Raw genomic sequence first — 25,660 nt, 5'->3', positions numbered from 1 at the left:
ATAGGATATATAATAAATCGCCACGGTCGGAATTTATCCCCAAGCTGGGGTAATCGATGGGTAAAGTCTTATCCACAGTCGGGGTTTTATTCAAGCTTCAGGTGCAAGTTTTTGTGCATCTCCATGCCCTTGCATAAAACACAGTTACACGTTTTTTTATATAGATATTTTTCAGTTGTAGACAGGAATAATAAGTATTTGCGAGTGTTTGAAATGAATGGGTTCATTATGAATTGAGTGGCACTACATTTCAAAAGCAAAATTGGATTGAAATGCAAGAACTGTAGTACGGAATTAGTGTTGGTTCTGGATCGTAGAATGGAATTGTGTGTGTGTGCTTGGATTTTTAACGTAGCTTGAATAATTTTTCAGTCATATTGCTACGATGACTGCAGTGTGGCAGTTTATAGTGATGTATAGCACTGGGGCATCATGCTGCAAACATGTAGTATGATGTTGCACCCAGTCACATTATCCTGACACCAGGCCGATCAGTCCTAACACTAACCTCTTAATGCTGAGTGTCTAGCGAGGTAGCTGTTAATACCATTTTTGTAAGTCTTTGGTATGACTTGGCTGGGGTTTGAACCCATGACCTCCCGCTTCTGAGGCGGACGCTCTAACCACTAGGACACCGGAGTGGTCAGAATGGAATTGTAACAATTACAATGGAAGCAATTTGTATTATGCTTGTTGGGGCATTCCTCACTGATGGCTGTCAGTGACATCATCATGGGAATGTGTAACAGCCACATTTTGTAAGAACAAGGTGTAGTTGGTGAACAATACAGACACTTTTCTGCCATTTCCACTGGCATCATCTCATATGATGTTATTTAAAAAAACTTCCTACAACATACTCACAACATATAAAACCTATATGCAAATCTGATGAAAGCTGCTTGTGTTTCTGAAACACATATTCCATACTGGTGGCAAGAATGTCCAAATCTACATTACAAAAATGAAAACATTACCATCCATCTAGGAGTTGCAAATGTATGAAATCCTCTTGTTGGGTAGTTTTACTAACAGGCTTTACAGCAGGGCCTTCCATTAGATTTAAATGTGGCAGGTAAGTTGACAAAGTAGGGTGGGGGGTTGGGGGGACCTACCCCAATGGGGATAATTCATTTTTTTTTTAAAGTAGCATGGTGTAAAGTAAAAGTAGATGGGCTGATAAGGAATCCACTGAATTTACAGACTAAAGGTTCAGACATTTGTTTTTAAGAGAAAAATGAAAGAAGGAAACAATACAACAGATATTTTAATATGACTTTAATGTTTATTTTCTAGATTTAATTAAGATTATGAATCAGAATCAGTCTCCAACTCCACTGTAAAGTTTATCTATTACTTCTTCTGCTCAGGCACCTGCAAATTAAAACAAAATTGTAATGCTTAAATAAAGTCATATCATCTCAGCACTAGTTACATATGCAGAAGTCATGTTAATCAGCATTATAAAAATGTATGAAATTTTCTTCACTGCACTTGTGCTTCCCTTACTATCGTTAAGCCATGATACAAGATAACTTTGCACTTACTTGTCATTTCTGGCAAGTGGATGGTGCAATCAATTTGCACAAAGATGAATTTATTTCATCCAAATATTTCATGTGAATAAAAATTCCAAATGGAGGCACTTGTCCGATCAGACAAGATATATGCATATTGTAGTTAGCTGGACTCTAGCTCTGATAGTCCTGGGCAATAGGATAAGCTGATTTTGTTATCAGTTTAGAAATGCATCCGCTTTGCAAATACTATGCTTTAAAAGACGAAACTGAATCCAATATTGATGAAATAAGAGTCATTTGGATTACCTTGTTTTTTATCATTCTGCGTTGGTTGGGTGCATATTTGAGGGTCTCTGATATGGTCTCTTCCATTCCATTTGCCTTTGCTTTGCCATTAGTTTTCAAGCAGGCTTCTGCATGAGTAATACAATGTTTTAAAATAAGTTTCACAACAAAGGATGCATTGCATTTTTCTAAATGCCAGCAATAATCAATGGAATATTTTTAAAACATGTACTTTGAAATGTGTCTCAAGTTACTTTATCAATTCATTTAAAAATCTCTGGCAAGTCACATGAAAAACACAATTTAAATCAAGCCATACTTACTTATCAAAGACTTTCTCATTCACATCCTTTACCTCACACAATAAATATCAGCAACACCAACATTAAATTCACACAATCAGTACAAAACCTAGGTGTTACTCTGGACAGTACTCTCACATTGCACCAACATGTCATGAACATATGCAAGGCTGCGTATCTTGAGCTGAGACGCATCAGCTCCATTCTCAGATATCTTTCAGTTGATGCCACTAAAACACTTGTGTGTTCATTACTGCTTTCAAGACTGGACTATGGTAACTCAATTCTGTCTGGTTCATCTTAATATCTACTGCAGAGACTTCAAAAAGTTCAAAACATAGCTGCTTGGATCATACTTAGAGTACCACAATCAGAGCACACCTCCCCGCTGCTCTGTACCCAACACTGGCTATCCATTCGATCCAGAATCAAACACAACATTAGTTCTCTGTGCTACGTTTCACTGACAGACTCTAGTCCAACATACCTATCCGACCTCACCTATGTGTACACACAAGCAAGATACTTACACTCCTCTTCCGACAATCATATACTCATTATTCTCACTATGAAAACAAAGTCACATGGACAGCATTCTTTTGCATACCAGGGCCCAGCAACATGGAATGAATTGCCCACTGAACTTAGACACAAAGACGCAGTGATCCCATTCAAGAGTGCTCTCAAAACTACTTATTCTGACTACAAAAACAAACTTAATGACTTAATAATGTTAACTACCTTAAATATTCTCAGCATGTTTTTTATGTTTTCTAATTTCATGGTGTTTGTTTTTGTAATCATATCATTGTGTATGTTTTTATGTTGTCTAATGTTGCAAAGCGCTTAGAGCTTCTAAAGATTAGGCGCTATACAAAGTCCTCATTATTATTATTATTATATTTAGCTTGGATGAATATTTTTTAAATCAGTGGCCATAACTAAAAAATGGGATTTTGTTTTATGATCATAAAAGTATGTTGGACACCATCCATGATGTACAATGCTGTCTGACATTTCTATGCACCTAAGGTTTCCATCTCAAATATTAAAGCAAAATGCATACCGAATTTGACAGATTGATGAAAATAAAAAAAAGCAATGCTTACCATTTGAAAAGAGGCAATTGTCACTAGAATATTCTATTCAAAATGATATTAATTTTGGACACAGGGGATACCACCCCCATGTTTTCCTGACTCGTGATATGTCGGCCTATTCTGTGCACAGCTTTAAAAGATGTAATGTTTATCCATCGAGCTGTAGAAATGAAATACATTTACTGTAGACTGTTTCTGTCAGCAGTTAAGTTGAGTAATTAGGTCAGGTTTATAGCTAGTTTACAAAATTCAATGTAGAATGCCAATAAATGACAAGATATATTTTTGCAAACTAAAGTGATCTTGAAAAAAGATTAGTAAAGTTTAACATTTTATAAAAAATAAGCTATTATGTGGAAAAGAAACAACAATGAAATAGGATGCAATGTGTTTACGTCTAGTTTTGGAAGGTACCGTCTCTAAGGTACCGTCATAATTGTACCGTAGTTTAATGGGTGGAAAGGCCATTGAAAGGTAAGGGCAGTGCGGAGACCATCGAGTATGTTCCAGAATAGCTGAATCTTTGTAGATACATAGATCCATTCGTAACTTCAGTCCGCAAGCGAAACACTGTACTTCGTATCCCAATCCTGACTCAGGTCCGAAGTAGACAAATCCTGTTCTAGCTAAAACATACGAAGAAGGTAATCCTTCCCTATCCGTAGGCCATTTTTGAAACGTGTCCAATCGACGGGCACAATCACAATAGTCAGGTAAGAAGATTGGAAAATGGTAGGGTTTGAACTTGGAGTTCTCACTGGATTTCTCACTCGATTCTTGCTGCGGCGAAGTCATCCTTCTGGTGGGTGGCTATCCTCTTACAACCAATGTTTTATACCGACATGTCCATACGGCAAAGTAAAGTGGGTGGGAAGCCGCACTCGCTTCTGCTACACGATTTGATAGACTTTTTCCAAGGGTCGACTGACGATGTGGTGTGTGGGTAAACGTACAATCTTGTTGGGTTGATAGGTGGTCACTTTCTCTAGACTGCAAGGCTTCTTTCAATATGCCAAAGTTGACCACTCGACTGGTACGATAATTCAGAGTAAGTCCTTTCACTTTACACTTCGTGTGCACTTCTCCTTGTTTGGCCCAGTATTCGTAGCCGTAATTTTTGGGACCACCACTAACGAAACTTAGAATCTTGTCATCGGGGTGCTTGTCTGTCCAGGCTCCTAAACGGTCTCCTTCGATGTCAGGGTGCTGTTGACTCGGGTGATCGATATAAATGCAACTGTCCATGTCAAAGTACAAGACACGTTCCCCTAACAGTTCTAAAGCTTCGTACAATTTTAAGCGAGCATGAGCTGTCATGTAAGCTGCAATGATGACATTTCCAAAGGGGTCATCTTCTACAAAGTTCAGATCTTCTTCGTAATTCACCAAGATCAAATCCTCACGAACGACGTCCACGTGTTTCATGAATTTGGCTTTGTCGTGAATCATCTGAAAGTAGCGGGAAGGTTCGGTCAAATACTCCGTCTTGGGTAAACACGGTCATTGTGCCATTTTACCCCACAAGCAATTTAACATCACTTTGGCAAACGATCGCCTGCCTTCGTTTTTCTCAATGTGATCTAAAGTAATGCCTTCTTGTGCCCAGAATTTCTCTCTGAATGTCTTTTGGTCTTCGGGAGTGTGACACCAGGACAGATAGCCACTGGCTTCTTGCTCAGTTTCAAAAAGGCATCCACGTAGTCTGCGAAAATGCCTTTCTGCGTGGGGTCACCCTTGTGGAATTATTGTGTCTTGGGAAAGTGGCAAATTTTGTACACTTCTAACAGTTGGTATCCCATGTTCAGAGCTTTGAACAATTCTACGCTGACCCATGTCCCCGTCAAGGCCCATTCTTCCTGGGTGTGATGACAAGGTTGATCTTGGTTGCACGTTTCAGCACAAGTACGGCACAAAGGAAACATAAGTTTGCCTTGGCAATGGCGAGGTAAGACGGGATGGTATAGGTTCGTGGGAGGCAAAACTTTGCACTTGATCAAGCCTTCGTATTGTCGAATGTTTTTTAGGTCGATGTGTTCGGTGAACAATTGTGGGTGCCCTGCAGGAAAGCAACAATATTTGCACACGTAGGGATACAGTGAACACACGTCCAAGTATTTGATTTCTTCTCCTTTCTCTTCGTCAGCTTGGTACAGCAAACAGGTGGCATTGGTCCTTCCTCCGTACAAACTATTACTTGGGTTCAGGGGGTCCATGAACTGGTAACTTTCCATGAGGCGTTTAAACTCGGGATCGGTGTTCAAACGGTGATTGTATTTGTGTTCCCACATTTCCACCACTTGGTATCCTTCCTGTTCTAACTTTAGGCGTGGCTGATAAATGGCCTGGTACAAGTCTTCCATGGTTCGTTGTAAGAACTGATTTTTAGTGCCGCGGTCAGGGTAACAGACGGGACATCCGTGAAATAAGCAACCGTTAAACTCGTACATGATCTTGGGGTTTTCTAAGTCCCAGCCATTGACCGAATGCATTCCGATGATCTTTCGTCCTGTCCGTTGCGGGCATGCTGAATCCATTTGTCTTCCTTGTCGCACAAGTAATGCAACCAGCATGGGGCTTTGATCGAGTATTGACGTTTGACATAGTTGGTCGTTTGAGGACTGATGACAGCCACAGTGTTTTCAAGCATGAATCGTTGTCGGTAGACTAAGGAACACGCTTTGGCAATGGTGCAAGCCTCTTTTAAATGATCAACCCCTCCATGTTCCATGAACAGTTCTCAAAATTTTCCACAGCATCGCCGTAAAATGTCCATGTCGGAACGACGATACTTTAGCATTTCTTCCTGAAAGTCGAAAGGGTCGGAGGCGTGAGCCTGGTACCAAGCATAGAAAGTTTCTCGTTCGGTACGCATGTTGTCAGGGTCGTAATAGTGAGCCTGAGGCAAATGGGGTAGAACGGCGTGTTGATTGGCTTCTGTATTGAAAAAGTGTGGAAAGTACCCTTTAGCCATTTCTGTCATTCCAAACATTTTAGGCATTCGACTCAAAGGCATGGCTAAGTAGCTCATCGAATCTTTAAACTGCACTTGTCCCACTTGCATGAAAATGATTTTGGCTCTGTTCAAAGTGATTTTAGGACGCTCGATGCCACGTTCCGTATAACATCTCAAAAGAAACTGTCCATCGTATCCGGAGAAATTGTGAGCCATCACCGTGGCATGACAATGACAATCTCCATAATAATGTTCGATGTCCTCTTGGCTCCACGTCTTGTCGATGGGGTCTAAGACCCATTGTGTGAAATCGGCTAGTGTGTTCGGTCCTTGAAAGATTTTTTCACGCCCTCCAGGAATCTTACTGCAGTGAGGGCAATAACTCAAGATAGGTTCTTGAATCACTTCTCGCACGCTCGATGAGCCACGCAGAAATTAGGAATGTGAATACTGGTCTCTTGCATGCATTCGAAATCGAAAAAGATGAAATTGCCTTTCTTCTTCTTGTGACCATCCTCTTTCTCTGGTTGGGATTGGTATTTTTGTATGTAGCATTGGTGTTCCAAGTCCACAATGCAGTGAAAATGTGACATTTTTTCTTTCCTGAACATACGTGTGCCTTGGTACTGTTGATACATAGACCTTGTCCACACATTGGGCACAATCTCAGGAGTTGACAAGCACATTTCTTCTGTGAACCTTGCATCTTCAGATGTTGTTGGTAACAGGCAGGGCTGACAAATGTGCGCAGACAAGCAGGACAATGCACTGGTTCTTGCCCTTCGCTCAGACAGGGTTGAGAGGCCAAACATCCTGAGCATTTCGATCCACAATGTTTGTGTTGCTCTCGATTATTATAACCATCATAAGTCACATTTCTCACAGTAATATTTGTATCCCAGGAATCCAGTGATAGTGGTAATGGTATCGAAATGGTCATCGTGATGATAGAGGTGAATGTATTTTCCATCCTTAAAGTCTTTCCCTCGAAACAACAGAGACCCGCGCACTTCTTGAGGGTGCACTTTCAAGGTGTATCGTGGAGCTAGGGCATCTTGCAATTTTTGCATCTCAGGAATGCCACAGGATGTGTCTTTGGACAGGCATGCTTGTTGTAACAGAAGTTCTGCTTCATTTCGTTGTTTGGCTTGGTTCGATTTTCGAATGTTCTCCCAGGCTCTTTTCCATTCTACCGTGTCGTTCTTGTCGGCATAGGTGCATCCCACCACGATGGCTCGGGCTAAACACATGTGGTCTTGAAAATTGTTAATTTGGACAAGACTTGTTTTGGTAATGCGAAGGTTGTTGACCAATAAGGTCTTTCTGCATTGTCCGGTCCCTTGAGGAGGAGAGACGTGGGTCATGTCCAGTGTGGCTTTTCCATCGGTGATGTCAAACTGGTCATTAGATTGTTGCACGTGTTGAATCTTGTCCATGACTTTGGAAGTGGTCAATTCTGCAGGGCTGCTAAACTCGATCCAAACAGGGGATTTCAAGCCGTCATGTTGTATGGAAAGTCTCAAGCGATCATCTTCTTTGGGTTGACATTGTCGCTTGAGTGTGGTGAGCAAAGAATCCCACATGTCGGTGATGAACCCTTTTGCTTTCTCTAACAGTACTTCAGACTTGAAATCTTTAAACTTCACTGTGTATTTGTAAGCCGTAGTTCTAAATTTTCTAGAGGGACGCTTTTCCGTCTCTCGAATGTCATAGTACTTTTCAGGGTTGACTAAGGGTGGTAAACTTTGTTTAGAGGGTTTGGATTCTGGTTCACTCATGTCCTCTTCAAAATCACTGGCATGAATTTGTGCCAAGACTTCAGCCCTAGTACGAGGCGATAGATCACGTTTCTGCCTCTTACTTTCTTCTTCTTTCTTCTCAAATGAATTGGATCATTTCATCTCGATAGCAAAAAGTCAAATGACTAAAGTTTAAACACCATGGATTAATTTATAGTCATAGCAGACCAGCGTATATGAAGGGTATGTGTCTTGTCCTTTCACTATTCATTTCACTCTCAAACTGAGCACAACAATGGAAGAGACTACCAAGATCGAACGTTTCATCAGAGCTTTGCGAGGGGTCATTAGAAAATTCTCTTCAGACCAGCCGAGGGACTACTCTCCTTCCTTTCAAGATAAAAGTCAAGATACTTGCTATATCTGTCAGAAGAAAGGGCATTGGTCTTCAGAGTGTCCAGACCGTCAAAAAAGAAAAAAAAGGGGTTAGAAGAGACAAAAGTCAAGATACCTGTTATTATTGTCAAGAAAAAGGACATTGGTCACCAGACTGCCCAAAAAAGAAACAAGGAGTCAGAAGAAGAGAGGGATTCTTCAGAGGAAGAGGAAGAAGAAGAGGAAGAAAACAGACAGGTGAAGAAAAAGAAACAGGAGAAGAAAAGAAGGGAAGAAAGTGAGGAGGAAGAGGAGGAAAAGACTATGACGGTGAAGATATTAAAAAAACAGAGAGTGAACAATGAGACAGAATAAGTCTATGAACTTTTTAAAGTGCTCTGTTGTGAATTGTGAATTGTAAATATTTATAAAAGAATAAATTAATTATAAAAGGTAAGTGTCTTTGGGTTTTGATTTTAAAATAAGAACCTACACTCACGCACACTCATACACAGACAGGTACTATTGGGTAAAATGGTTTTTTTTAGTTATTGGCAATTGAAAGCCTATCTCTTTTCGAGAGACGTGGATGGCCCTGAAAAGGGCCTTTTTTGGTGTAAGGGGTGAGTTTAAACAATCAACTTTAACTGTCTTAAGCCTTTGCCATGGCCAAGGCCTACTTCTGGACTGCGTACTGTTGATGATGATTTCGTTGCAATCACTAAGGATGGTGCAGTAGGCGTAGTCACAGGGTTGGAGTGTTTAGCTTGGGAAGGTCGTATTCTCTTCGGCCGTAATAAAGAAGTCTGATACATCTGTTTCAGACTTCTTAACTAAAATGTCTAACAGTACCGTGACCGTTTGATTTTGACACCCTTGTTTCTTTGCTGCTGCGTCTTCTTCTTCTTGTTTTTTTCTTACCTCTTCTTCTTGCTGCTGTTGCTGTAGGAGAAAAGCTTGTTCCGCTTCCTTTTGCTGTTGTATAAATTTCTCCAATTCTTCTTTCTGTCTCTGTCTAAAATTTTCCATGTGCGGTAATGAAGGAGAAGGTGACGAAGGTTCAGGAACAAATTCTTGCAAGGTAAAAAAATCCACAAAATCCCAATTCACCTCTTCTGAAAGTAAGTCTGGGTTCCCTTGGGTAGTCTCCACCATCAGTGCACCCAAACTGATCGTTTTCTGAGTTTCCGTCATGTTGAAAAACTGTCGCTTAGATTGACTACGCACAGGCGCTAGCGAATCTATATAGACTATGTGACGTCACAGACTGCTCTCTTCGGATTGGACGTGGGCTGACTGAATTTTGTAACGCGTGTTTGGATTGGTCAACAAACTCAATCCGTTTCAATCCTTCCTCCCCCTATAAATAAGTACAGTTCACTGCATTCCTTCACCTGTTACTCAGCACCCCAACATGTGGACCGATGTACAATCTTCAACGCTTGTGTCTTCGATGATGTTCCGGACGGACATATCAATGTATGTCCGATCCAACTGGACAGTTATCCACAGGACAGACACCAGCCTGTGGATGCGAAGAATCTTATGTGGGGCATCAAGGATGCCTCAAAAGAGTCTTAATCTATGGTCCTGCAGTCAGGCACAGCCTAAGGTCAAGAAGAAGATGTCACAGATGCCCTTTATGTATATTAACATAAAACCAAAGGCCCTTTTCAGGGCCATTCCTATCTCTCGAAAAGATCTTGACTTTCAATTGCCTACCCCTTTTTTTATTTTTTTGTTTAAAAAAATAATAAAAAAATAGAGACCCCTCCCTGTTTCAATTTTCGCCTGTTCCATTTTCATAGACCCATCAGGTCGGGACCTTATTAAAATAGGGTCCCGACCCTGTTCCATTTCCCCTAGTCCCAAGACAGTCCCACGATTTATTCCCCATGTTCAATTTCCCTTGTCCCTAGAGTGAATAGTTTTTTTTCTTTCTCCCATGTTAAATTCCCCTTGTCCCTAGAATGGATATTTTTTTTTTTCTCCCATGTTAAATTACATAGTCCCCAGAGTGGATATACCCTTTATAACATGGAAGTTCCCTAGTCCCTAGACCGTCCCTATTCACTACTACCATTGTCATTACCAGCCTGAAACCCAATTTAATGCCATTTGTATAAATTCATTTCAAATAAATATTATGATATAGTTGAAGTGTAAAGTCAAGCAAGTATTCTGTTTGCAGATTTTACATTTTAGATATTATAGTAAAGTCATATTTTCTCTTGTTTAGTAAACTTTATTGCAACTGGTTCCAAAATAGTAAATCTTATTTAATGTTCATTCACCAGAATAGGTATTAATACAATCCCGAATTAACTGTATGGTACTAAAATATACCCTGATCTTGTGTGAGATTGTAATATACAGAACTATACCTCAAGACAATAATAATATATTGAATTTATATTGTATCAAGACTGTCATGGTTATGAACTCCAACTTTATTCAGGTTTTTTCATAATAAATGATCATCTTGTGCTATGGTTGAAAAGAAATCAAAGTTCAGTTTAACTCCATTCTCTCCACATTTGTAAGTTGTTAAGAGGCATACTCATCCTCAGTGTTATAGTAAAATGTAATCTTATTTGGATCAATCTTGGTGGTGTAATATATGAATGGAGAAAGAATATTATCATCCAGATTAAAATATGTTTTATTCAGACTCTACTAAAATTTTTAGTTGGATATGGGTTACGGAGCCTGATGTGTACGAACAAAGCAATGTGTACCATGACCTTTTTAATTTAACATTTTAAACTCCTGCAGAAGAAAGAGATTTTTTAGATCCATTAATCTGTATTAACAAAAACATTTCTTCAGTATGATTTTCAATTACTTAGTATTGACAAAACTCATATTTTAAAGTTGTTGTTTTTTTGTGTTTGGTTTGGCCTTTTATGGTAAACCAACACAAGTAAGTTATTTAGTGCCAAGGCACTTTAAGTATAGTGCCTTGCCCAAGGACACACCATGGTAGCTAACCCAGGTTGGTCTGATGGTAGAATTTGAACCTACCTTATTTCACAGGTCCAGAAAGCTAACCACTGAGCCACTACAGCTCCCCATCTTATAGTGGAATGCTGGTATACTTTATGATCAAGAAGGATGGGTTGGGGTATGCATGTTGCATCTGAAAAAAGTGATGGAATTTTTGTTTACATAATATTTTAGTCATACAATATGAATCATTTTCTATAGATTTAAGATGTATCAGATCAAGTTAAGAAAAATCATATATTCTGTTTCCTGGGAATGTACTAAAATTCACTGTTATTGTTTGATTTTTTGGTAGTAAGCTTACTTGGTATTTTTTTCTTTTTAACTTGAATACCTAATTTGTTAACATCCTATTCTAAATCTTCAGAGTTCTGTCTATTAAGTGACAACTGTTGATACATGTAGGGAAGTTTTTGTTTATATCTTTTGATTTTTGTGATTCTGGAAGTTGCAGTATTTGTTGTTGTATTATAACCATTTCAGTAATTTAATGAATGCAGAGTATACTGCTCTATAAATGAAATCTAAGTGAAAATAATGTAAAAGTATGTTTCACTGCAAATATAAATTGTTTAAAATAATATATCATTTATCATATGACTATTCAATTGTGGTAACTAGTATTCCATCCAATATCTATATATTAAAATATGTCTTTTCATACAGCTGGTGATCATTTAGATACAAGTCCAATTGAACATAATCAAATTATCAATGCAGGTGTTTTTATTAGTAGTAGTATTGCAAGTATAAGTGTTAGTATTAAGATTTCATATACAGGCATGATAAGTGTATCATAATGTTTAAATGATGCTCCTTGTTACAACATAAAATATGTTCATTGAAACAAATGGTTCACTGGTAAATTGGCAGCAAAGGTCTTCACTGAATTATGTTGCATAAACTATTTTACAATAAAACATATATGATGCATCTCAATTATGATGAATGTGAGGAGGAGGATTAATAATAATGCAATTTAAGTTATCTTCATAACATAAGTTCTAGCAGATGTGTAATTTTTATGTGGTTCATCATCAGTTTGAAACTGGTCTGTGATTTCTGGATCTGGACATACCTGGTCCCCTGCTGTTGTGCTGCTATGGTCTTTACAGTTCATTAGGATATCAGTTACACTTGGTTTACATTTAGAACCCCATGGGATGGAATGCCCAGTTTGAAACTGAGAGAATGGTTAATTATCCATAATATAACTCCTGCAGTTATTATTAGGTTTGATATCAAGGTCTTTCTTTAAAAGCTTTTCAACTCAGGTTCTGTTCTACCATACAGATAAATAAAGTCAAATTCAAGGCTTTCAGATTTGTCCAGTTTGTTTCATGTGTTGCGGCAGACAGACTGTATATTGCCACTGTACCATATAAATATCAGTGCTTAGTCTGCTCTCAGTTGCTGTGGTTTGATTAGTTACAAGTGTCATCACATGTGACTAATTATTGACCAATGTAATGAAACTTGTATAATTAGAAGGCTGTATTTAAAAACTCTAAAGATCTTAAAAAGAAAATTGGATCGGGGTAAGTAAAACCTTTTACTTTGACCATTTGGCTAGAAAATAATTTTCAATAAGTTTAAATTGGATAATAGTAATATAATAATTAATTACACAAATCAGAATAAAAGCTATTTGCATATCCCCTTACAGCTGTTGCTTTTTCATAGTACTAAGTAGAATAAAGTATAGTTAAGACAGATAGCTTTAAGCTAGAATTAAACTCAAATAAATTGCAAGAAATCAAAACAAACCCAGGATTAAAACTAAAGAAATATCCCGTCATATATACCTTACATCAAATAAAGAAACTCAAGATGGATAACAACAAAATTAATGTCACATCATCAAATAGTTATCTCAGCTGCCTGGTCAACCTAAAGGCAGATAAACTAAGGCAAACTTACTCCGAAGCAGTCTCATCCCCCCTAAGAGAAAAACGACAGATACAGTTCTTAACGCCAATTTTCAACTCGACCCCAACTGACTCGATGAGTAGACTCTACCTGTCACCAAGCGTAAACGAGAATGTGGACAATCTACCGAGTAACCGCAAAACTACATCCGACATGAGTACCCAAACTGAGGAACAATACTCAACAAGCACAAAAACAACCCAGACCACGCTGGTTAAAAACACTAGCAGCCAGGGGACTCAAACTGAGAACCTACTAGATGAAACAGAACGCCCTCACCCTACCACAAATAAAGCAGTCACACACGACTCAACAAAAGGTAAGAATAATAGGAAAACCAAATCCCAAATACCAGTTAGAAAGAATAAGGAACACACTAACTGTCAGAATACAAGACCCAGCAAGCCGGTTATGGACAACGAAACAAAGTCAGCTAAAGAGACAAACACCAGGGGAAAAAAGACCAGTCTGCAAAATATCCAAAACAAGAAACACCCCGCTGAACTGACTCTCTTCGTCAAGGGAGTAAATTCCAAAATAACGAAGTTAGCCTTTAAAACCATAGCATGGCAATTGAACAAACATCACCAAGGAGAATTCACGCTTAAAAGCACTAGAGACGACTTGCTGATAATCAAATGCACCACTGAACAACAGATTGCCAAATATATGGAAATTGAAAGAATAGGCCAAATAAATGTTCAGGTCACTAGACACAACAGAACAAAACAACACATAGACCCAAACCCCCCAAAAACACACAACAAAGGAGTCATATACGTATCAACTCAAAATAAAACCAATGAAATAGTAGACTACATAAGGAGTAAAGGACAGGAAGTAGAGAAAGCAATCTGCCTAAAAACAAGAAGGGGAAAGGATAGCACTGCAGTGGTACTCTTTTTTAAGGGCGCCACCCCAGAAACTATCAAAATAGCCGAAAAACTCGAGGCTAAAAAAATGTTTGCTTTCAAAAACAAACCACGGTTCTGTGGCAACTGCAAAAATTGGGGGCATTACTCTAAGAATTGCGGAAACCTATTCCGGTGCAATCAATGTGGTCTTCACCACCCAGACCGGAAAACATGTAGCGCCACCAATCAGCACTGCGCTAACTGTAGTGGTAACCACAAACCAAACCACGCAGAATGCCCCAGGGCTCTTAGAGAAGCCCTAATAGTCGAATATATGATCTCCCATGGGGTAAACTATAAGCAGGCCAAAACAAAAATCAGGATACCAAAAACAAAATAAATAGGTAGCACCCTCACTGGTAGGAAACACGCATAAAACGAAAACAACAGTAAATTAAACAAACTATTAAGACTTTTTGCACTAGAGATGGATTCCAGAGCAGAAATCAAAATATGGCAATGGAATGCACGCGACCTTAGGGCCCACGCTGACCAACTAAATAACAAAATACTTGAACAGGAAAGAAAACCAGATGTTATATGCATACAGGAAACCCACCTAAATGATACCTCACGTATCCCAAACATCATAGGCTACAACACCAAATACCTAAAGCATCGATCCCCCACAGCAAGAGGAGGGGGGTTAGCAACCTTTGTTAGAGATGGAATTACATCAGAAATGCATAAATTAACATATAGTAGACCGCCCAATGACTTCGAAATACAGATAGTCAAAATAACCGCTCAAACTAAGCAGGTACTAATCGTTAACCTCTATGAAACAAATGAGCAGCGCAATTTAAGTGCAGACGAAACAATCAAAATGATTAAAGACTGTGGAGAATGGGTGGTAATATGCAGGGACTTCAATGCGCACAATGAACTATGGGGGAGTCAAAAGACGGACATTAAAGGAAAAATTGTAGAAAAATGGGCACAAAAATGCAACTTAGTTTTTCTAAACAACGGAATGCACACCCGGATAGATGACAGAACAGGCCACACATCAGCAATAGACCTATCTCTATGCACACCAAGATTAACAGGCATTTCTGATTGGCAAGTTGATGAAAGCGACCCTATGGGAAGTGACCATTACCTTATAAATATAGAAATACAAATTAGAATACCTCAAAATAAAGCGTCCTTCACACCAAGATGGAAATACGAACAGGCCAACTGGATTAGGTTCAAACAGATAGGTGACTCAATCGACCCAGAAACCATATATCACCGGGACATTGACACCTTTAATGACAAATTAACAGAAACCATTAACACAATGGCCCAAGAAACAATTCCTAAAACTAAAGGAGTAGCACCCAAACCCACGGTGCCCTGGTGGAATAATGAATGTAAAATAGCAATTGAAGAGAAAAAAAGAGCTCTAAACAAATTCAAAAGAACTAAAAATAATAGGGACTTTAACTACTACAAGGAAAAGGAAAATACTGCCAAACAAACTATTATGATAGCTAAACAAAACTCATGGACAGAATTCTGCTCAAAACTAGATATTAACACAAAATCGAAGGAGGTGTGGCAAAGAATTAAAAAAATGAGAGGCAAAACTAAATCAATAACCCCCAACATACCTGGACAAAACAACAAAACATAAGGCAGAATTATTCGCAAACTATTTCGCCAACATGTGTAGCAATACCAACTTAGAGGATAAGTTTAAAAATCATAAAAGGCAATTTGAGGAAAGCAACTCTGACAACATAAAGGAAGCAGGAAATAATGACGGCCCACTAAACCTTCCGTTTACAGAAGCCGAATGGAGAAAGGCCCTCGCCGGCAAAAAGACCACATCCCCCGGGGAGGATACTTTGGGGTATGAAATGTACAAGAACCTACCCAAAAAACTTGTCACAATTGCACTTAACCTCATTAATAAAATATGGGAAACCGGTACCATACCTATAAGATGGAAAAAGGCAGTAGTGGTCCCGATTCTTAAGCCTGGAAAACCCTCAAGCGATATAAAATCATACAGGCCCATATCACTAACAGACAATATATGTAAAATAATGGAAACTATGGTAAACAACAGGCTGAAATACCATTTAGAAAGCAAAGGACTACTAGCTAATACACAGAGCGGGTTTCGCAACTACCGAAGCACAATAGACCAACTCATGAGACTAGAAACCGCTGTCAAATTAGCATCTAGAGAAAAATTTTAAAAATCCAGATATGTTACAGCCATCTTCTTAGACATGGAAAAAGCATATGATCTAATGTGGACTAAGGGACTGATAAGTAAACTTAAACCATACGGAATAACTGGCAATATATACAAATTTATTGCTAACTTCCTAACCGATAGAAAGATACAAGTCAGACTAGGACAAGACTACTCCGAACGATACAAACTGGAAAATGGCACGCCACAATGAAGCGTAATCAGCCCAACTTTATTTAATATAATGATAAACGACCTGGAAACAGCGGTAAAACCCAACCACCTTGACTTATCCCAATTCGCCGATGACAGCGCCGTATGGAAAACTGGCAACCCGGCCAGCAGAGAAACGACCAAGCACTTACAAAAAGGACTAAACGATATAGGAAATTGGACAGATAAATGGGGATTTAAATTGTCACCTCTAAAAACAGTAGGCATAGTTTTCAATCCGGGAGGTGGCCACCCCCCACCCACTCCAAACTTAACCCTAAAGGGGGTACCCATCAAATTCGAAAAACAAGCGACACTCCTAGGTATGGTATTCGACCACGAACTCACGTGGGCAGCTCATATCCAAGAACTCGTAACGAAGTGCAAACGAGACATCAACCTCCACAGAAACCTCAGAGGGGTGAATTGGGGGGTTGATCAAAAAACACTCATTACCCTATATAGAGCACTTATAAGAGCAAAATTGGACTACGGTTGCCAGGTATATGGAGCGGCGAACGCCACGTTACTAAAGAAACTAGACACAGTCCAATCAAAAGCGCTAAGGGTATGCACCGGCGTCCTAAATGGTACCCCCACACAAGATATCTTAATAATAGTAGGAGAACCCCCGCTAGACCTAAGGCGGAAGGAATTGATGCTGCGATACTCGACTCGAATATCAATACACCAACCCAACCACCTCACGCTACAAGCCCTCTTAGCATGCGACAAACCATTCGATAAAAAGGAAAAAATAAAAAAATACCTAGTGGGAAAATAATTATAGAATTAAAAAGGAAATTTCAAATCGCAAATATCAACCCAGAAAAAATAAGGTACTACCCAGACCCCCCGTGGACCTGTCCCACACCACAAATAGATCTTAGCTTACGTAAACTAGGACAAAAACAAAATGACCCGATAGGACTAAGAGCATCAATACTAACGTACATTGACAACAAATACGAGACATACACGCAAATCTTCGCAGATGGATCAAAAACCAAAAATCCAAATAAAACTGCAGCAGGGATAGTGATCCCAAAATTAGATGTCGCCGTTGGAAAAAGACTCCCAGACCAATGCGCTATATACACGGTAGAATTCATGGCAATACTAATGGCATTAACATACGTCAAAACATACCCCACAACTAAGGCAGTCATTCTAAGCGACTCTTACAGTGTACTACAATCGTTAGCAACAGACCAATCCAAGAGCAGACCTAATATGATTAATCATGCAAGATCGCTACTTAAAGAGATTGAAAAAAACAACAAACACGTTGAATTCGTATGGATACCCTCTCACATCCATAATCCCAGGCAATGACAAAGCAGATGCAGAAGCAAAAAACGCCACAAACGAACCAAAAGCCCAAAATATAGCATACAGCGTCACTGAAATCAATAACATGGGACAAGATCAATGACATGTGGCAAGAGCTATGGGAAAAATCGGATGCAAACAGTCTAATACACACGATGATGAAAAAAGTAAGTAGAAAAGTCGAAAGTCCGACCTTCAAAAATCCATACGATATAACAATAATAAATAGAATAAGAACAGGTAAAACACTATTGGCAGGATGCGCAGGGAAACACATAAAAAGGGGACCAACCGAAAACTGCCCCTACTGCCCAACTCCAGAAACAATCGCACACTTAATAAATATATGCCCCAAATACAACCAGGAAAGGGCCGAACTAAAATCTCAACAGGAACAAATAGGAGAACGGTGGACATACCCGGAGTTACTTGTGGCAAAAAACAATAACATAGGAATGACCTATAATAACATCATGACAGTCATTAACAAAATAGGCAAAAGGGGACAAATCTAAACCGAATGAAGGGTTGGGTATAAAGAGAGACCATGTAAAGAAATTAAAACCAATAAACCTAAAAGATCGAACCAAAAAAGAAAAAAACCAATCAAAATATTACAAATCACTGTTTGGGAATTGTGACGGCCGGCTCGGGCTAGTGGGTTCACAGACTGACACCGCCGCTCATAACCCGAACAATAAAAACCAGATAAGGACGAATATTACAAAATCACTGTTTTGGAATTATAATGGCATGCTAGGCCCCGTAGGTTCAAAAAAAAAAAAAAAAAGAAAAAAAGGAAAAAAAAAAAAAAAAAAAAAAAAAAAAATATTAAAAAGTAAATCAAAGACCAGTCAAAATATTACAAATCACTGTTTGGGAATTGTGACGGCCGGCTCGGTATCGTGGGTTCACAGACTGGCACAGCCGATCATAACCCGAACAATAAAAACCAGATAAGGACAAAATATTACAAAATCACTGTTTCGGAATTATAACGGCATGCTAGTAGGATCAAAAAAAAATAAAAAAAATATAAAAAAATAAAAATAAAAAAAATATACATTAAAATAAATCACAAATAGCTAAGCTAAACAAAAATAACAGGTAAATAGCCAAGTGGTCAAAGCGAAGGGAAACAAAGGCAATCAAACCACCTCCCTCGAAGAAAACATCTCACGGCGAACATGGCAGTATCAAAAGGACGAGAAGACCAAAACAGAAACGGACACGGGATAAGGCAGAAAGAGCTGAAATAAAGAAGAGCAGGAAAAGGCACAGAATGAAGTTAAACGTCCTAAGGCAGTAAAAGAAGAAAGAACAGGACACTTGCAGACCTTGGGGAATGAAGGCAGAAACAATGAAAAGAGTATGCCTCAAATAATCAAACCACCCCCACCCCCCAGTATGAAAAGAATTGCCTTCCCGAAATTAAACAAAAGAAATAAGGCCACCCCCCCCACATCTACTTATAAGTGTGAATGAGAAAGTGAGTGTGAATGTGTGTTGTCGGGATATGTGGGAAAAGCAGAAAAACGAACAAAAATGTCTATAGCCATCACACAAATATAGCATACACACTCCCTACCCACCTTTTTTTTCTTTTCTTTTCTTTTTTTTTTCTTTTTTACAAACAAATTTTACCACATAGGGCTTTCATTCTGACCCACGAAAGCCCTCTTTTGACCAACAACTTACTGGCCCTGAAACACACTGATTGGTTTAAAGCCACACGTACGAAATACTTAACCAAATTGAGATCTCCAAAACAAAATAAAGGGCTACTAAAAGCCTACTAGATGTGAAAAAATTTTCGGAAAATTCAAGTACGCAAAGTACACAAAATTTAATAGACCTTACAAAAGATAGGAAAATTCACAACTCGGGAATATCTGAAGCGTATGTGACAATCACATGTTTGGCAAGATAGTACAGGAATAGCCCAATAAATATAGGGAACTGGGCATTGATTGCAACGAAAATTTCATAATACTGCTGCTGGTGTGCTTCGGTTACTGCCTGAAATGAGAGAGGAAGGAGATGCAGGATGCAGAAACAGACCACCAACGGAGTACAACGATGGAGAAGGTTGCAGCGACGAGAGCCTGGGCGGGACCTTTTGGGGCACCTGGGCTTCGGCTTGCTTGCTTGGGGGCATTGTATAAGTTAATCGCTAAATTCAAAAAGTACACAAACGTGTACAAACTAAACAGTCGCACATACCGAAAGGTGCACGTGACTTTAATCCAATGAATGAATGAAATGTGTGCTAGAGGGTAGGGTTAGCAGTTATACTCCCAATTATGTTTGTGATGAGCAAAAGCAGCTGCACAAATTTGAGCTTTTAGTTTGGTTCTGGTAGGGTCAAAGGATGCAGGTACATTTTACATTCATTTTTTACTAGAAATAGCTATTTTCAATATTTTTCTGTGACAAGGCAACTAAAAGAATCAGTATGTGCCTTATGCATGAATAAAGTTCACTAGTACTATAACAAATTAGCATACTTTTCATCACCCCTCTACCATCAAGATTTTTTTATATTTACCTCTGTAGCAGACACAAATAAAAGTCGGCAGCTCATTTGCAGACTAAGTTACGCATATGATCTCCAATGCTCATCTAACTGTGACAGGCAGTCACCAACAAGCCAACCTATTTCCATGCCTAACTCAAAGTAAATCTGAACCACATTATAGATTTAGCTTATGTGTAAATTTATAAATGCTAGGCTTGTGATAATTAGGTTCATGCCTTCTACCTTAAAAATTAGAGGGATGTCAAAATACGAAACTATCCAGTGAGACCCATGATGTTAATTTTAATCCCTATGGGATTTGTGACATAAAAAACCCAAATGCTTTATGTATTAAAAGGTAACTAATGGGGGCAGGATCTGCAGTGAATCAATGGTTAGTATGCTAGACTCCTGATAAAAATGTTTGTGTTAAAATCCTGTTATCAAGTCAACCAGGTTACCTACTGCAATGTACCCTTGCCTTACTCCAATTCCCTCAGTACTCAGTAAACAACTAGTGTTGCTGTACATAACAAAACCAGTCCATATTGATTTTACATATTTTACTAAATCCTGACAAAAATAATTCTCTAAATAAAGAATGATTAATATGTGATGGTCTCGCATGTAATCAAACTCTTCCAAGCTTTTAATGATATGAACCGATTTATCAATGTTTATCAAATTTGCATGAAAAACTATTTCTTATTTGTCATCAAATATGTTCAATGTTTTGATCATATAAGCATTTCTGCTACATTAGATCAAAATAATCTTTTTGTCAGAAATAGAGCCCTTATAGTATTTGCAAGGTCAACCAATCAGATGCAGAATTTGAGTTTAATATGAATGAATATTTTTTTTACAAAATTGCTCTTTTGCTATATCTTGATGAGATAAATCTATTCACCAAGTCTGATGAAATTAATGAGAAATAGTTTTAAGAGCAGTAGCAAGAATGGCTAGTGAGATGTAGAACCACCACATTATATGCATAGATTTTGCTTATAGCCTCAGACATACAAGCAAATAATTAAACAAGTCAGATCTAAATTGGATCATAAACACTGTTGTGCAAATCATAAGAAACTCTGCCAATCAGATGCAAGGTCACTTCACTACCATACCTTTATCACACTCATAATAAGCATCATTGTGAAACTTGACTCTATAAGCCCAATGGCCAAGCATGATCAAACTTGAATCAGCAGTAGTGGTTATAACCTCATGTATTTGTATGCATCTTCACTTCTTCAATCTAGATCTCATTTATATAAGCATGTATTCTACGTTTAGTAAAAACTGCACTACATGTATAAATATTGCATGCGGTGGTAACATACTCAGATGAAAGATCACCTTATTATTATTAATGGTTAACACTCATCAAACTTCAAGGACAACTTAATGATTTTAGCCTATATTGTGGAAGTATGGCTTTTAGGCTGGTTAAAAAACTCAACTAATCTTATACATGATCACATGTATATACTTGGATTTTGCTCATTATTAGATTTATCCAAGATGTTGATTTAAGCCCAAAACCAAGTTTTATATAAACAAATTGATCAGAACTATGGACTCCAAAGTAGCTAATTTCTTACTGTTGAAAGACAGAAGGGGATGTGAAATAAATAACACACTCTGGACCATTACATAAACCCACTTAGCCTTTTGACCAGTTGAGATAAAATATCAACAATAATGTTAAATAAGATTGATAAATTATGTTTTCTCACATTACCTCTAGCCCTTTTCAACATGGATGGTATTTTTCTTCCACATATGTCAGCTCTTAATTAGTGGCCCTTTCCCATCATGAATGTTGTAGGTGAAACTCTCAGAATTAGGCTTTTTAATTTATATCTGTAGAAGAAAAAAACTATTGGTCTGCATATATCAATGTCACCATTTCTGTATTAGATTAAAATACCATGTGTGTGTGTGTGTGTGTGTGTGTGTGTGTGTGTGTGTTAATTTTAGAATTTAAGCAAACTTGTCTCCATGTGTTTATTTTAAAACTGATGATGATAACACATAACAGGTTCAATGGATAAAATGTTATTTCTTACTTCTTACAACTGCTCATTATATCTGAATTTACATTCAATGTTTGTTTTAATTAACATATTTGGGATATTGGGCAAATTATTTATTTTGTAGTTTATCATTATATCATTTACCAGTCTTTTATCATTCAAATATGTAATATAGTACCATTATACTGACTTCATATTCTATATGATATCCCAGCAATACATATTAAGCAGATAAGTGCAAATAAAAATGTTCAGAATGTAAAATTTACTCCAAGCTCAAAGAAGATCAGCAAAAGATAATATCCAACAAATTACCAAACAAAAAGCGAAGTTAACGCAGTTACCTTTATTATGACGTCTCCAACACCAACGGTACTGTACAGCTACGTCTTCTGAGTTTTACCGTCATCTTGTCTTTCAAACCAGAATTAATTTCTTGAGCTCTTACAAAATGAAGAAACTTTTAAATACTATAATTTAAGCAGCTTCTTTACATGCCATCAGATAAATTGTGGCACAGTGTTATGTCTGTCAGCAAAACGCAACTTCACATTTGGACGGCGCGCTGTGTGGGCATCGCCGACACAGCAACTGACATGAATTCTCTATTAGCAGACAATGATTCGGAATAAATCCTTCGCAAATCTAACATTCTCGATTTTTCATAGTTCCACTTTTCATTGTTGCATCTGTTTGATTGTACAATTGCTAATGATGTTCAATGAATCAACTTCAATTCATCTGCTGTCTGAAATCCCGGTTCAGTTGGTATTTTCTTCCGCGCATGATGCCGTGTAAATAAAAGATACGGTCGACATTCAAAGTGGTTTAGGTTAATTTATTATTTTTCTTTATTAAGGTCATTTGCAGAAAGTGTTTCGCTAGGGTGAGAAAAAAAAATATAACAAAAAGAAAACTTTCTTTTCCAACGCTAATACTGTATATATTTCAATTTGTGATTGATGCTATAAATAAAAAAAAATGATAATAAAGCATTTTAGCCCGTGGCTTCGGCACGGCACTCGTTTTTGTGGGTTTTTTAAAATGTTGTTAGTGTTGTTTTGGGGTTGTTTTTTGTGTGTGTACTACACTAAAAAACATATCAGGTATTAGGCCTAACGTAGGAAAAGAAATTATCCTCTATTTATTACTATTCTTACTGTCAAATGACGCAAAAGTGATCAAATTGCTATTAAGATTTTGTTTTGTATAACACTTACCGCTCGTTTTCCTCGAGATAAAGCAGCCACTTCAAAATGATTATAAAATCTGTGACAGATGAAAAACGTGGTTTAAATAATTCGTAATCGCCTGCCTTAAAATACTGTAGGAATTTGCTAATGTATTTCATGGCCCTCGTTTGAATAGATACCAACGATCATGTATATCGACCAAATTTTGTATATTCCTGCCCACAATCATGTATTTTGTATTAAACCGTATATTACACGAGCGCTCTGTGGCAAACTCGGGGGGGGGGGGGGGGGTCTCTATTATACCCAGAGGCGTAGCTATGATATTTTGCGCCCGGGGACGAACTATAAAATTGGCGCCCCAGCCCCCTCCCCGTTTAATCACATTTTTGAATATTACCCTTGTTTACTTATTATAATGTAACGTTGTAAGCCTCATTTTGGCGCCCCTGTACCTTGGCGCCCGGGGACATATGTACTCCCCTTCCCCCCCCCCCCCCCCCCCCAGCTACGCCTCTGATTATACCTGCTGTATCAGTTGAGAAATATATTGAACAGATCAGGCCCCAATACTCTCGCTCTGAAAAACATTAAAATAATTATATGCAGAATATCGGTAGGTCTCCCTCTTACCGAAAATGTCAGCACCATATATATTTTGCAAGTAATGTAATGGGTATAATAACACACACACACACACACACACACACACACACTTTTTTGGGAGTGCCCCCCCCCCCGGGCAACGGACAGATGCCCCCATTTCCCCCAAAAAATAAAAAGTATTTTATATTTGTGTATTTCCCCCTCAGATGTGTTCTACGTTTTATTAAAACAAAATTTTATATAAAAAATTTAGTTTTTAGAATTTTTGATGGGGTATTTATGTTTCCATAGTGTTATCTAAAGGGTTGTTCGTCCGAGTCTGGTTTCCCTCACCTTGCTCGAAGTTCATTCCCTTGAAATGTTTTGTAACCTTTGCTATATGTCGCCTAGGTCTCAGTGTTTGCTATATGTAATGGTGTTATATTGTGTGTATGCTATATTTTCTTTATGTTTGAGACAGCAAGTATAGATCAAATATCTTTCCCAGTTGTATTTCTTCCTTTATGATGTTATATTGTATCTTTTAATTTGTTTTATGGTTTTCTAATTTTGACGATGGAATGGTGTACTATTTAGATTTTGTTTAAAAAAAATAATTTCCTATTTTATTATTCGAGTGATAATATGTGTCGTTCCTCATAATAGTCTTTAAAGATGTTGATAGGTAGGTTACGCTCGATCCAAGGTTCACGCTTCTTTATTCTCTATGTGTTTTTCCTGGGTTGCGTTAGGCCTCCTTTATTTAGTTTATCTGATTATGCTTTATTGAAAGATCCAAACGTTTTTATGAGACCACATTATTCTATAATGGTCAACCATGCAGTGCGGGAGAAGTTAGTAGGGTTTTAAACTAAGTGTTATACAGTATGTATTTGTGTCTTTATTTTGTCTGTTTATGTTCTACATTGGATGTTTTCAAAGACTCATGATGGGCCTATGCACTTCACTGAGCCCTGTGACTTAGCCCCATGATGTCATCGCCATTTACTTCCCCCTTATATTTTCCCTGTATCCCTTCCTATATATGTCTTTAGAATTTTCTTTCAGAGAAAGAAGAAAAAAAATTAAATTACAAAATTCTTTTATTTTTTTCTTTCTTCCTTTCTTCCCTTTTCTCTTTTAAAAAAAAAAGTTATATGGGTTTCTTTGAAATATTTGAAATAGAATTTGAAATTTTCTTTGAAATATGGCTGTTGTGGGGTGCGAGGAGGGGGTATGGGTATGGCATCAGCTCGCAATTGCGCTACGCGACCCTTCGGTCTGTAATACCTATTCCTCCCTCCCCCTCTCTCCCCCAATTCCAACATCAATTGCGTTATATCAACCTGACGGTAAGTATCTATTCGTCGTAAGACGTACTGAGTTCTTGTTGTGGTTAATATTCTTATTTTTACCACGTATCTTATTTAAAAATCTTTATCACCTGTCCACAGGATATCATCGTA

The 25,660-nt window shown here is 38.0% G+C and overlaps 1 protein-coding gene and 1 long non-coding RNA gene across 2 annotated transcripts in view; one reads left to right on the top strand and one right to left on the bottom strand.

Moving 5' to 3' along the window:
- Nucleotides 1-25,660, top strand: part of LOC149799171 (uncharacterized) — a 100,781-nt gene that overhangs the window by 25,676 nt on the left and 49,445 nt on the right. The window lies entirely within an intron of this gene.
- On the bottom strand, nucleotides 1,264-23,821 carry LOC149799172 (uncharacterized). Its single transcript, XR_016420878.1, has 5 exons — nucleotides 22,761-23,821; nucleotides 22,122-22,243; nucleotides 11,299-11,413; nucleotides 1,827-1,933; nucleotides 1,264-1,374 (listed from the first exon to the last, which is right to left on the bottom strand). It is a non-coding gene; the product is annotated as an uncharacterized LOC149799172 (long non-coding RNA).

The sequence above is a fragment of the Sinohyriopsis cumingii genome, chromosome 5, assembly GCF_028554795.1.
Source record: "Sinohyriopsis cumingii isolate HCF-2022 chromosome 5, ASM2855479v2, whole genome shotgun sequence".
Classification (NCBI taxonomy): Eukaryota; Metazoa; Mollusca; class Bivalvia; order Unionida; family Unionidae; genus Sinohyriopsis; species Sinohyriopsis cumingii.
Note: the sequence above shows the minus strand (reverse complement) of the source record. Positions and strands in the feature narration are given on the sequence as shown.